This window comes from Lithobates pipiens, unplaced genomic scaffold (assembly GCF_037356315.1).
Source record: "Lithobates pipiens isolate NorthernLeopardFrog02 unplaced genomic scaffold, aLitPip1_a1.2 Scaffold_27, whole genome shotgun sequence".
Taxonomy (NCBI): Eukaryota; Metazoa; Chordata; class Amphibia; order Anura; family Ranidae; genus Lithobates; species Lithobates pipiens.
In genome coordinates this window covers 198306716-198320535 of record NW_027507788.1, presented here as the reverse complement: position 1 = coordinate 198320535, position 13820 = coordinate 198306716, and positions in this window count along the sequence as shown.

Genomic DNA, 13820 nt, shown 5'->3' with positions numbered 1-13820 from the left:
GTTAGTAGATGCTATAACGTTCATGCATACCATTAAATATATACTTTTTTTTTACCAAAGACATGAAACAGAATATATTTTGACCAAAATTTATGAAGATTTTTTTTTTTTTTTTATTATAGTTATTGTATATGTTTTATAGCAGAAAGTACACAATATATATATTTTTTTCAACATTTTCAGATTTATTTTGTTTATATTGCAAAATATAAAAACCCATTGGTGATCAAATACCACCAAAAGAAAGTTCTATTTGTGTAAAAAAATTATATATATTTTCTTTGGGTACAGCGTTGCATGACCACACAAAAAGCAGTTAAAGTAGCACAGTGATAATTAGCAAAAAATGGCCTGGCCAAGAAGGGTGTAAAACCTTCCAGAGCTGAAGTAGTTAAACTCCCAACCCACTTACTTGCATTATCAAGGTTCCCCCATAACTCTTTTTCTCTGCAGTCCTGACCTTGTGTAAGCTCCATGTCGAATGGTGTTGAATCTTACAAAACATAGAAAGTTTTTGGCTTGACAAACACTTGAAAGTGACTAACTGAACCCTCGTCATTCCCAGTGAGACATTTACCTGTCTAAGTCCAATTTTAGGTGTTGTCCCAAAGTAGCAAAGCAATTGTTCTGAGAAATTGAAATAAATGTTATTGATTTTAGTTTAACCAGCTAGAAACTAAAGTCACAGATTCATTTCAGGTTTTGCTAACACTTGACCTAGCAACTATTTATATTCTGCACACTGTAAGTCTCACATACTGTACTTTACCAGATACTGAGCCAATATTTCAAAATTTGCAAAGCTGTGATAAAAAAACGAACTTGCACTTTTATGATTAATAGCCTTGTTACACACAATAAAATTAAAATGCTGACAGGTACCAGCTTGGTCTGACAGTGCCGAAGACTTTACAGATATGCAATTTATTAACATTCATATTGTATTTCCATCTCACTATTCTAAAACACACTGGTAACATTTTTCATTTTGCAGACACTTTTTAATTTACTGCAAAAATCTTCAGAGATTTGGAGAATCACAGAAAAGCCTTTTTTTATTTTTTTATTTCAGTATGATCTTTATGAACATTTCATGCATTTGTTTAGAAAATGACACATATTAATGATTAAAGTTGGCATTTTGTACACTGTAAGGTCAATTGTGTAACATTGTTAATTAAAGTTATTTTAAAATTAAAATGTCAAAAAAGAAAATGTGTCTCTCTTCAAACCATTAATATGTCCAGCTTTTTATTTTTGTATTTTTAAGTTTGTTGTAATATAGCCTTCTAGACATTTTGGAGGTTATTTGTAAAGGATCAAACAGCTGTGTATGCCACTTTTATATAAATATATATATTTTTTCGATTAAATGTAAAGCACATTCAATTGTTTTGTTTACCAGGGGAATTGTTCATTATCTCCCCCCCTCCACCCTTTCTGATAACTGTTTGCTTAAAGTTTGCAATGCTTTTAGCTGATTTTGTGTTAATGTATCGCAAGATACAGTACTGCACTATTTGGCCATATGTTTCAGACATTTGTGGACACCCAACTTTCATACAGCGTTTGTGCGTGTGTATATGTATATGTGTATATATATATATATATATATATATATATATATATATATATATATACACACATATACACACGCACAAACGCTGTATATAATTACACATTAGGGTGTCTCATGTTTCCAAACATGTGATTTTCATGTGACTTTTCTTATGCCCTGAGTCTCAGTGATATAAAAGATATATATGCCAAATTTCAAGAAGATTGGATAATATTTTGGGTTGCACACATTGATCATTTTTATCAAAGCAAAGTCTGTGGGCTTCACTTGATAAGAAATCATATACAATGATGGACGAAGAAAGTCCCGTGCAAGGCTTTCTAGAAGAACAATGAAAATGGTTAAATACATCCAAAATATCCCAAAAGACGGAAGTCATTCAAGAGAAGACTACAAAGAGTTATTATAACTCTCACTCCTGTACCTAGGAAGTTGGTCTAAAAACGACCTCAGTTTCAGGATCCCAGGGGCACTGCATCAAGCATGGTGGATGGCAAAGGCAATATATGCACTTAAAATTGTCCTCTTCACTAAACAGTTGAATATTCCTCAACGACAATTGGAAGGAATGAAACGGGTTGCACATTTTGTCAGCCTAATATATGTTCACTTTTGGCATGAGGCAATTGTAAGGCAATGGGCTCCAAAGAATGATTTGGATATGCTACAGCTTGTGAGCACTTACCCAGGTGCAGATGTCAAAAAATGTGCTCTCACCGTTGCTAAGAGATACCTTTGGTATCTGTCAGAAACAAATGTAGGTTTGGCTCTTTTGGACGAACATATTACTCAGGCTGTTAAGGAAAATATGACTAAACATTTAGAAACCAAACCTGCAAAGAAAAAGCAAGTGAAATGATTAGAGGGTAAAAACATGGTTTTTGAAGGAAAAGACCTGAGCCATTTTGTTACTAATAAAACAAATACGTTCTTTGAATTGTTTGGGATCCACAATGTGACAGAATACAAGGGATTGCATTGTCAAAGTTGATTAATACTGTATAACACAGGTTATTACTTATTAATCTTAGTATATAGTTTTAATAGTATTTTAAGTTTGTGATTTCTAGTTTTTGCAATAAAAGTAATTAACATTGAAAAATCATATTTTTTGCCTACTTTTACAAAACAGATCAAAGTGTGCAACCTCTAAATATTATCCAATCTTCTTGAAATTTAACATATATATCTTTTACATCACTCAGACTTGGGGCATAAGCAAAGTCTGCAAAACGTTTACAGTTTTTTTTCCATTAGAAAATGAAACACCCTAATGTATATATACACACACACACACACACACATGCACTATATTGTCAAAAGGATTGGGACACCTGCCTTTACACACACACACATGAACTTTAATGGAATCCCAGTCTTAGTCTGTGGGGTTCTATATTGCGTTGGCCCACCCTTTGCAGCTATAACAGCTTCAACTTCTTTGGGAAGGCTGTCCACAAAGTTTAGGAGTTTGTCTATGGGACTGTTTGACCATTCTTTCAGAAGAACATTTGTGAGGTCAGGCATTGATATTGGACAAGAAGGCCTGGCTTGCAGTCTCCACTCTATTTCATCCCAAAGGTGTTATATCAGGTTGCTGTCTAGACTCTGTACAGGCCAGTCTAGTTCATCCACCCCAAACTTGCTTATTTATGTCTTTATGGACCCTGATTTGTGCACTGGTCCAAATCATTTGGTGGAGGGGGGATTATGGTATGGGGTTATTTTTAAGGGGTTGGGATCTAGTGAAGGGAACTCTTAAGACGTCAGCATACCAAGACATTTTGGACAATTTTATACTCCCAACTTTGTGGAAACAGTTTGGGGATGGCCCCTGTCTGTTCCAAAATGACTGTGCACCAGTGTACAAAGCAAGGTCCATAAAGACACGGATAAGTGAGTTTGGGGTGAAAAAAAATTGCCAAAAAAACAGTCAGTATTACCTCCTGAATGTCTGGAAGCCACTGCTCTACCGCCCTCTAAAAAGCAATCCAAGGTGGTGTTAAAAAAAAGAAGGTCTAGGGGTGTTTAATCATCAAGGAACTGAAAATGTAAGCCAAGTTCAAGTCATGATCTGTATACCATAGGACATATTCATGCATATTAGTAACTCAGTGGATCAAGATGAGCTCAAACTGGAAGAAGCCAAAAAAAATAAAAAAATAGAAAGATCTGTCTGTCTTTCTCAAAACCTGTATAGGCACAACACATCAGCAAGGAGGTGCGGTATGATGTCTTCACGCCAGGAGGGGACAGGACACCATCATTTTGAAGTTTCAATCTGCATCTGTAAGAGTATTATACACATGATAGGATTTTCCGATGGAAAATTTGTGATAGGACCTTGTTGCTGGAAATTCTGACCATGTGTAGGCTCGATCACACATTTTCCATAGGAATTTCCGTCACACAAAATTTGAGATCAGGTTCTCAAATTTTCCGACAACAAAATCCATTGTCGGAAATTCCGATCGTGTGTACACAATTCAGATGCACAAAGTGCCACAAATGTTCGGAATCAAGCAGAAGAGCAGCACTGGCTATTGAACTTCATTTTTCTCGGCTCGTCGTACGTGTGTGTTGTATGTCACCGCGTTCTTGATGTTCGGAATTTCCGACCAACTTTGTGTGACCGTGTGTATGCAAGACAAGTTTGAGCCAACATCCCTTGGAAAAAATCCCATGGATTTTGTTGTCGGAAAAAATCCTATTGTGTGTACAGGGCATTACTGAGTTTTATATGTGAGCTTTTTATCCCACATTCCTGTGTGTATCATTTAATAAATTATTTTGCGGTCTATACTATGAGGCTTCTTTTATGCTTTACATTAATGTTATCCACTGTGGACTATCGAATGTTAAAAGGGACCTGTATACTGGCTAATACTTTTTTACAATATAAGGGTTGTCTGACCTCAATTGTTGCAGTAGGGTCCATCGTATAAGGTGAGAAGACATCCAATGGAGTATGGTGGTGGGCACATCAGTGCTAATTTCTGGTGAAGAGGTCCTGAGTTGTCAACATGCTTGAATTGATTTCACAGTGAAATTGGACAGTGTATTGGACTTTATTACAATATTGGACACTTATGCCGCTTACACACGATCGGACTTTCGATCGTATGTGGGCTCCGGCGGACTTTTTCTTCACAAACGTCTGGCGGACCTAGAAATAAGACTGGCTTGAAATGTATCTGCCGGACTCGGCATTTAGCAGACAATCCATTCGTCTGTGTGCTAGGCCGACCAACTAAAATGGATGCTAGGGCAGCTATTGGCTACTACCTATGAACTTCCTTATTCTACGTCATCACGTTTGAATCCATCAGACATTTGGAGTGATCATGTGTGGCCAAGGCCATTCGTTTGAAAGTCCAGAGGACCTCAGCTGCAAAGTCCGCCGGACCAAGTCCATTGAAAAGTCCAGTCGTGTGTACGCGGCATTACACAATCTTTGATGCACTTTGCACAATTTTTCTAATTTTGTATCTGTTATGCTCTGACATTTAGACTTGTATTTATTAATATTTGTGTGGAGCCCTTCACTGTCATTTACAAAATGTTCGTTTTTTTGTATTATTATCTATAAAAACATTTTTTTCAACTATTTAACAAATACTTATTTAGTAGTAGAATATGTTTAGCAAAGTAAAATATAAGTATTATGCACTAAAGGGCTTATATTGTCATTTAAACTTGTCTAAGGTTCACACTGTAGTGGATCCAGGAACGTGTGTAAATCACACACATTCTCTGACCCACCCAAATGCATGGGGGTGCCATTAGGTCTTAATGGCACCTCCATGCTTCGGAAAACAGTGAGTGTTTTTGGGTGATTTAAAAAACGTAGTGCCACAGCACCATGCGGTTCCGTACAGCTACGTTTTAAAAAAAAGGGTTGGCTTGGCCTTTTCTCCATGTTTCCCGCATGTACAGCAACCCATTCAAACCTGTCCACATGGACCCACTACAGTGTGGGCCTAGGCTAAGGCATGTTTATTGACTGTGGGTTTTTTTCACAATCGTAAATGCCAAGCATACATAAAGCAAAACCACTAAGCTGCAGTAAAAATGCCAAGAAAAGAAACCTGTAAAATCTAAAAATGCTTTAGGTGGAAAATACACAATCTGGTTTGTTATCATTTTATGTGCTGAACACATAATGCAAATCATGTTGCAGAACTTTAAATTTCATATTATTAAAAATAAAAAATATATATATAAAAAGATGACTAATTTACATATTTTATAATACCCTGATTATTGTGATGTTTGCATTAATGTCAGAAAATTGCAAGGGTTTTTAATATCAGAGTTTCTTTATAAATGTGTCAGTTGAGTGATTTAGCCAGGCCATTGCAATTACAAGGTTTTCTGTTAAGTTTAACTGCGACTTTGAAACAATTACTATCTGCTAACTACAGCTGTATCTAATACAATTTTATACTGGAAGTGTGACTGAGTTCCTTTGGATATTTATACATTGTGGCATATCTGTTTACTGCAGATATCCATTCATCTGGAAGATGGCAATTTTTTTATATGAATTTTCCAATACTTTTTGCCAGTCTAGAAATTTCCCGTTAAGAGCAACATCCCTATCAATTCAGATCACTATGCAACTTTCTCTAGCCCTTGTCTGTAGCAATTACAGGAATTTAAAGTGGAACTGAAATAATATTAACATTGTAGAGATCTTGAGGTTTTCCATGATGGTACATGCAGAGGAGCTATGCATGTGCAATACTTTTTTCTATTAAGGTACTGCAAGCCATTGGTCAGGCTGAAGTAAAGAGAACACTGATCTGCCCCACCGTCATGTAATTTTTATGTCTTATATTGCTCTTCATTAACCATTTCAACTGGCCAATTTTGACACTTCTCACATACTGTATATATAGAAATCTACATTTTGTTGCTAGAAAATTTCTTAGAACCCCTAAACATTATATATACGTGTATATATATATATATATATATATATATATATATATATATATATATATATATATATATATATATATATTAAGCAAAGGCCCTAGGTAATAAAATGGTGGGTGTTGCAATATTTTATGTCACGTTATTTGCAAAGCGTTTTTTCAAAAGCAATTAAAAAAAAATACACTTTCATGAATTTTAATGTACAAAAACACAATATAATATCCAATTGTTTGGTAAAAATATAAAATATGATTTTATGCTAAGGTAAACAGATACCCAACGAGTCATGCTTTAAAATGGTGCATGCTCGTGGAACAGTCGCCAAACTATGGTTATTAAAAAATGATTATGATTTAGAAGTCTTTACAGGTTATCAGTTTAGAGTTACACGGGAGGTCTGGTGCTAGAATTATTGCTCTCGCTATAACATGTGCGACAATACCTCACATGTATGTACCGTTTACATATGCGTGCATGACCTATGTATGTATTCACCTTTAAACACAAGCACGGGGGGATTGGGGCACTTTAATGTTTTTATTATTTATCTTATTTAATTTTTTAAAAATGTACATTGTACCTTTAATTTTTTTTTAATCTCTTTTATTGCTATCAGAATGGATGAACAACATCCCTTGTAAAAGCATGGGCCATGACAGGTCCTCTTTATGGAGAGATCTCTCCTCTGCCCTCCAAAACATCTGATCAAACCAAAATTGGTTTGATCAGATGTTTGTTCAAGCTGGTAAAGGCTGGCTTACATGAGATCGAAATTGTAAGTTCCGAAATCCTCGTTGCTCCCAGTTTCTGACGTCACACAGTGGGAAAGACAACATCAGCTCCGCTCTCTGTGTCCCAGGAATCTGATGCCGCCATTCATATCCTTACCCGGCTCACAGGGAAAGCACAGTAAAGGCGGCAGTGGGTGAGTCCACTGCCTGTAAAAGTAATCCAGCAGCTTCTGGGCCACTATGATTACTTTTACATTGATGGGAATTGTCAGCCTTAAAAAATTATATCTCGTTGATTGCTGCTGCAAAGACCAGGATATCACCCTCAAATCGCACTGCAAAGAATTGCATGTGATTTGAACAGAAATGCAGTGCGATTCCTGTCCACATCACATGCGGTTAACCGTACCACTCCTTTGTGAACTCAGACTTGTCACAGTGACTTCAGCCTGGGTTTCACACAGGAGCGGTGCGGGAAACAGCATGTGATGCAAACAGGAATCGCCCTGCATTCCTGGTCAAATTATTTGCAATGTGACTCGAGCCCATTCATTTTGTACGAGCTCATATCACACCACAAATATATCAGTACTGGGTATCGTCAAGTACTTATGGGCAAGTCTCGGTACTCATAATCATACCCTACTATATATATATATATATATATATATATATATATATATATATAATTAGGAACAGAAAAAAGAAAGAAACCGGCATGCTTCCTTTCACAGAAATGCTGAAGAGACTTATGCCATAACCACAAGCTAGGTGTTTTCATCTAAGGCCAGTTTTTGCATACACCCATGTTTAAATCCTTGCATAATATCTGCTGTGGGGTTTATGGGTCGTATACATGCATTCCCTCATGCTGTGGCAGTCTTGCTTTCACTCTCCAAAAGATATCAGACCTGTACACCAGGTATGTAAGTTTATATCTTGGAAAGGCTGAATGGAGTTGGCACAAATTTATATTCTTTTATTTGAAAAATATGTTAAGAACTGTAAATTTGCCCATGTAAATATGGTAAATAAAAGTCCAATAGCAAACCAAAAAAAAAATCCAATTTGACAAACGTCTAATTCTAATCAATGTGGACAGTACAGTACATCTTATTTTTCAACTTGTTACATTTATATAAAAAAATAAAAATAAAAAACAGTGTGTTTTTTATTTATCAGACATTTATGTTGATATACCATATAGTATACAGAAAAAATAAAAAATAAAAATAAAATTCCTCTATGGAACCAGATCCGAACTAAAGGGACATTGATTGTTTTTACACTAACATTTGATTTTATTTTCAAAATAACCATTTTTCATTACAATCTTCAGTTATATAGCAAAAAGAGACGACAGGTACTCTCATGAGCCATTAGTTTCAGCACAAATTATTATGTATCTCATATAGTCTGATTTTGCTGCTCTCAGGAGAACAATCCAAATTATAGACATTGCACAATTAGTCTCTTTAATAAGGCATTTGAGCACCTGAGGCTATAATACATGCTAGTGTTGGATTGATGACTCAGAATAAGATTTAAGATAAAAAATGAGTGTGCAGATTCACAAAGTAAACTTTTTTTTCTTGCTAAAAAAAAACAACAATAGCATTCAAGGTCAATTACAGATGGAGAATGATGACTGTTTGTTTCTTTTTTCTAAAAATAGGCAAAACAAAATAGCTTTCTTCAGCATAAACAAAAGAAAATGATCCTTCAAGCTTTGGCATAAAATTAGACCTTGGCTCAACTTCTGCAAAAACTTGTCCCATAATAGCGTTTAACGTCCCTGCCTGCTCTTGGGGTCCAGAGAAAAGGTCATCACGCTCAGCAGTGTCTCAGTAGCCCAAACAGTACACAGCTCCTATTCACAAGTGTTGTCAAGAGACTAGTCAGAGGAGAGTTGCCTGTAGGCCTGGGGCAGTGGTCAATTTCCAATATGGTTGTGTCCATGTGCACACCTGTTGCAAACGCATGTTTGCTATGGCGCATGTGTGTGCGCTACAGCGCTACAGCACATGCAATCCACGGTGTATCCTGTTGCCCTCAAGTCTTTAAAAGAGTGATTGCTGCACATGGACATTGTTGACTGGTCTTCAGCTTCCTGTTCCCTTGATTTGCTTATGCTTCTGATTACCTATTACTGACCTGGCTTGCCCTTGGATACTTCTTGTCTCTTTCCCGGTTCTGACCTTGGATTGCCCTCTGATCTGCTCTTGTCTTCTGTCCTGTGTATGAATTTGGCTTGCCTGACCACATCTCTGATCTTCTGTCTGCTGGCCACTGGCTCACTGACCTCTACATACATCCCTGACTACACCTTCCGCTTTGCTTTATCTGCTGTGATCCGCCTTGGTATCTACCTGCTGTACCTACTTGAAATACTCACCTGTTGCTCCAGCTTAAAGCACTTGTCCGTTGTATCCAGCTTGCTGCACTTATCACTGCCACCTGCTTCCACAACCATCAGCTCTTCTGGGTCCTACTGCTCACCTTATCTGGTATCCACCTGCAGAGAGATCTCCATACCTACATCTCTCATCTGTGGCACAGCCAGCAATCCCTGCTTCTTTGGGCTTCATGTTCCTTGTATCCACCTTCAGGGACACTGAGCACTCAGCCGCAAGAGGACCCCTCTTAGCATTTCAGCTTCAGGACCAGGTACAGGATAAGTGTGTTCTGCTCCACACCACACATCATGGACACCTGCTGAGTATGTCCTGCCCTTTTCAGCCATCTCTCTCAGGCAGGTTAACCATTTTGAAACCACAGTATCTGTAGTCAGAGTTGGAGGCCACCAAAAATCTCTCTAAGCCAAATTCTAGGACCCACATCAGGATTTAACAGTCCTGGGAAAGCACCTAAAATCAATGTTCCCTTTTATAATGATTCAGCCCAGAACCCCTAACCCTGCACAGGTGAGAATCTCTCAAACTGTCTCTTGTTGTCCCCCTCAAACTGCCTTCATATCTTCCTTCCAGGACCCATCCCTGGCATCCAGAAAAATAGTGAAAGAACAATATTAGTGTGGGAAAGAAGAAGGGAGTTAAAAATATATTAGAACCCAAAAATATATTATCAGTTCTTATGCTGCGTACACACGATCGGAAATTCGCCCAGCAAAAGATTGATGAGAGCTTTTGGTTGGAAAATGCGACCATGTGTATACTCCATCAGACTTTTTCTTGTATATGGGTCCAGGATAGTATGCTGGGGAGGTTAGTGAAGGCAAATATGCACATAGGCAAAAAAGGAGCATTAAAAGATTCCAACATGCATGAGGACAAAGGGGATATTCACAGCATATTCCAATCATGGTAATTAGGGAATGATGAAAGAAATACAATACATTAGCAAACATTAAATACATATAATGTGATGGTAAAGGAGAAAACTTACCCTAATATAGTCCTTCTGCAGGACCTGTATGATGGCAGAACAAGTATCTGTAATAATGATTCCCAGAGCCTGGGAGGAGATGCCTGTAGAGAACTTGAGGTCCTGCAGACTTCTCCCTTTCGCCAAGTACCGCAAGGTTGTGACGAGCCTCTGCTTGGGAGTGATGGCTTGCCCCATGCAGGTGTCCTGCTTCGTAATATAGGGGTGAGAAAAGCCAACAGATGGTGAAAAATGGGGTCTGTCATTCAGATATAATTCCTGAAATCATCAGGGTTATTCTCCTGGATCTCCCACAGAAAAGTCATATGGGAGAATTGGTCATGCTGGAGTAACCAACTCTTGGTCCATGAACTCCTCCACACCCTGTTCATGGACTGGGCTTGGGTCAAAGCAAGAACCCCAACACCAAGCCCTTGTATAGCACAAACTCTACGACGAGTATGTACCCGCAACATGGCTTCAAAATGGTCGGCTGGTCAGAACGAACTTAACAGAATGCACTGAAGAACAGCAAGGCCTGTGAAGAGCGAGCTGAAAATCAGAAACGAGTAGAGAAGAACGCACTGAAAAACATATATGAACTGACTACATGCACTGAAAAACAAGTACAAACACACAAGCACAAACTGAACAGCAGTAAAACGATCGGAATAAGCACGAGTCTGAAAATCCCAAATTGACTTTCATCATATTCTACTAACACAAGATCAGCAGAAGGAGCCCAAAGGGTGGTGCACTGGGTACGGACTTACGTTTTCTGGTCCCGTTGTACGTGTTGTACGTCACCCCGTTCTTGACGGTTGGAATTTGGGGTGACCATGTGTATGCAAGATAGCTTGAGCAGAATCCCCTCAGAAAAACCATCATAGCTTTTCTGACCAAAATTCCGATTGTGTGTACGCGGCATTAGATGTGTTGGATGCTCTAGTGTTCTTTTTTTTTGTCTAAGTACCTTTTATGCAAGCACAGTAAGCAGACATTTATCTTTCTAGAATGTCAGTGTCGCTGTAACATCCAATGTATTGAACTAACTAACTAATATCAAACAATGTTATCAACTTTCTCAGCTATCTTCTGTGAACTTTAAAATAATGTTTTCTTTGTGTAATGAAGATGAGAAGTGTTCAGCTAGAACAGGCTGACTTTCGGGCAGTGTGTATAACAGTCTGTCAGACAGAAGCTGGTCTAACAAACATCTTTTGTTGAAGGGACATGCTGCAGCAACCAATCAGTGCTTACAGCCATTAGCTGCGAGCGCTGATCAGTGTATTCTGATGGGGGGGGGGGGGGGGTGGTAGGTCCCCTGTCAGCATACAATAGAACAGCAGAGGAAATTGTTGCACCCACATTGATTGTGTTGCTACAGCGGTCTGTTTTTTTTTTGTTTTTTTTAGCCTTTAGTACTAATTCTTTAATGCTTCTTGCTGTTTTACATAGGGTGATGTAATTCATTGTTGGCAAGCATTTGGAAACTCTGTATATGGATATCTTTAATTCCATTTTTTCAATTTTTTCCATTTTTTCCTACAGACTACTTTCTGTACTAGATAGAGCTACAATAAACTAGAATTGAATTCACTTTCATTGTTAGATTTTAAGGTGCCTTAACACTGAAAATGGCTTAATTTGCTTCTACTAAGCTGGACTCAAAGCCCACAGAAACCGTGATGCAGGGTATTACTCCTCTGGCTCTGATATAGCCCAGCTGCCTAGGGTTGCCACTTTTATTCTGGAAAAATAGAGACAAAACAGGGGTGTGGTATTGAATAAGGGCAGGGCAAGGGCTAATTATGGGCCATGTAGCACACTGACAAATAGTGGTAAGTCCAAGTTACACTGAGAGTAAAATAACTTAAATGGGTATGAGTAAATGAAACCTAAAAATACTATGGTCTAAATCACGAGTGCACAATTAACAGAGTCAAGAGTGAAGGGTGCACAGAATGCAGGGGTCAGCAGTAAGTGGCACACAAAGTGCAGAATCAAGAGTAACACACAGAATGCAAAGGTCAGGAGTGTATAATGCAGCGTACGGACCTGGCAGCTGGAAGCGGTGCTGGAGGTCCATGTACTGTACAGATCTGGCAGCAAAAGGGTTAATAATCCCCTTCTCAGCAGTTCTTACTCAAATGATCAAATATTCTAGGTAAACCAGGTTCCTAAAGGATAAGTTCACCATTCATAACATGTTAAATGTTACACATGTATTCAGAAGAAAATCATTTGTTGCTACATGATTTCCTTGCCAGCTTTTCCTCTGTTTAAAAAGAAGTAATTTTCAAGGCTAAGTGGCAAGTGATTTTCAAACAAGGGCATGATTGCTGGGCACTGTCCTTGTGGATATGTACCAGGTCAAAAAAATAAATGCAACTTTATGACTTTATTGTATCATACAATGGCATCATAAAGAAAATTAATACAAAACTAAAAACAAATAACAGTTTAACAAAAGTTATAAAGATATAACAAGCTTAGAGTAGCATGGCTGTCCTAACATGCTCTAAAGAACGTGTCTGAGAAGAAGGAGGAAGTGATGTGATCTTAAAGAGAATGTTTAAGCTTGTCAGTAAAAAAAAAAAACTGTACGAATGTCTTCATGCCTTCATGATTCCTTGTATGACTGTGTCTATGAATATATGAAAGTAGGTTCTATGGTCTCTTAAGGTGTTTTTTATGTTTTATATAGATGTAATAACTTTAAAAGCTCATAACCTTGTATGACAAACAATAATATTGTTTACTACAGTTATTGTTTTGGTGAAAAGGAGGAACTGAATTCTGAGTCAGATATGTACTTTGATCGACAAGAACACTCTATTCTTGATCTAAAATGTGACTTCACAGGTAAAAGGTGACTAACTGCAAGCCTCTGTCTCATAGTTTTAATAATTGAAAAAGAACGTCACTAGTGTTGAACTGTAGTCTAGTGGCTGTACTGCCACATCCTGAATGACTATTTACCAAAAAAAAAGAAGCAGGAACCCCCTATGGGGCTTTAAGGGTAGTAGGTAGAGCGTAACCAAAGTGTATAAAAAAGTATACATTTTATTACAAATTATTAAAACAAGTTTGTCCATCAATTCATAGGTATTGAATAAAATCAATGCACAATGTTATACAATACTCTGAAATAGAAGGTGGGTGGCCACTTAATCATACATTGT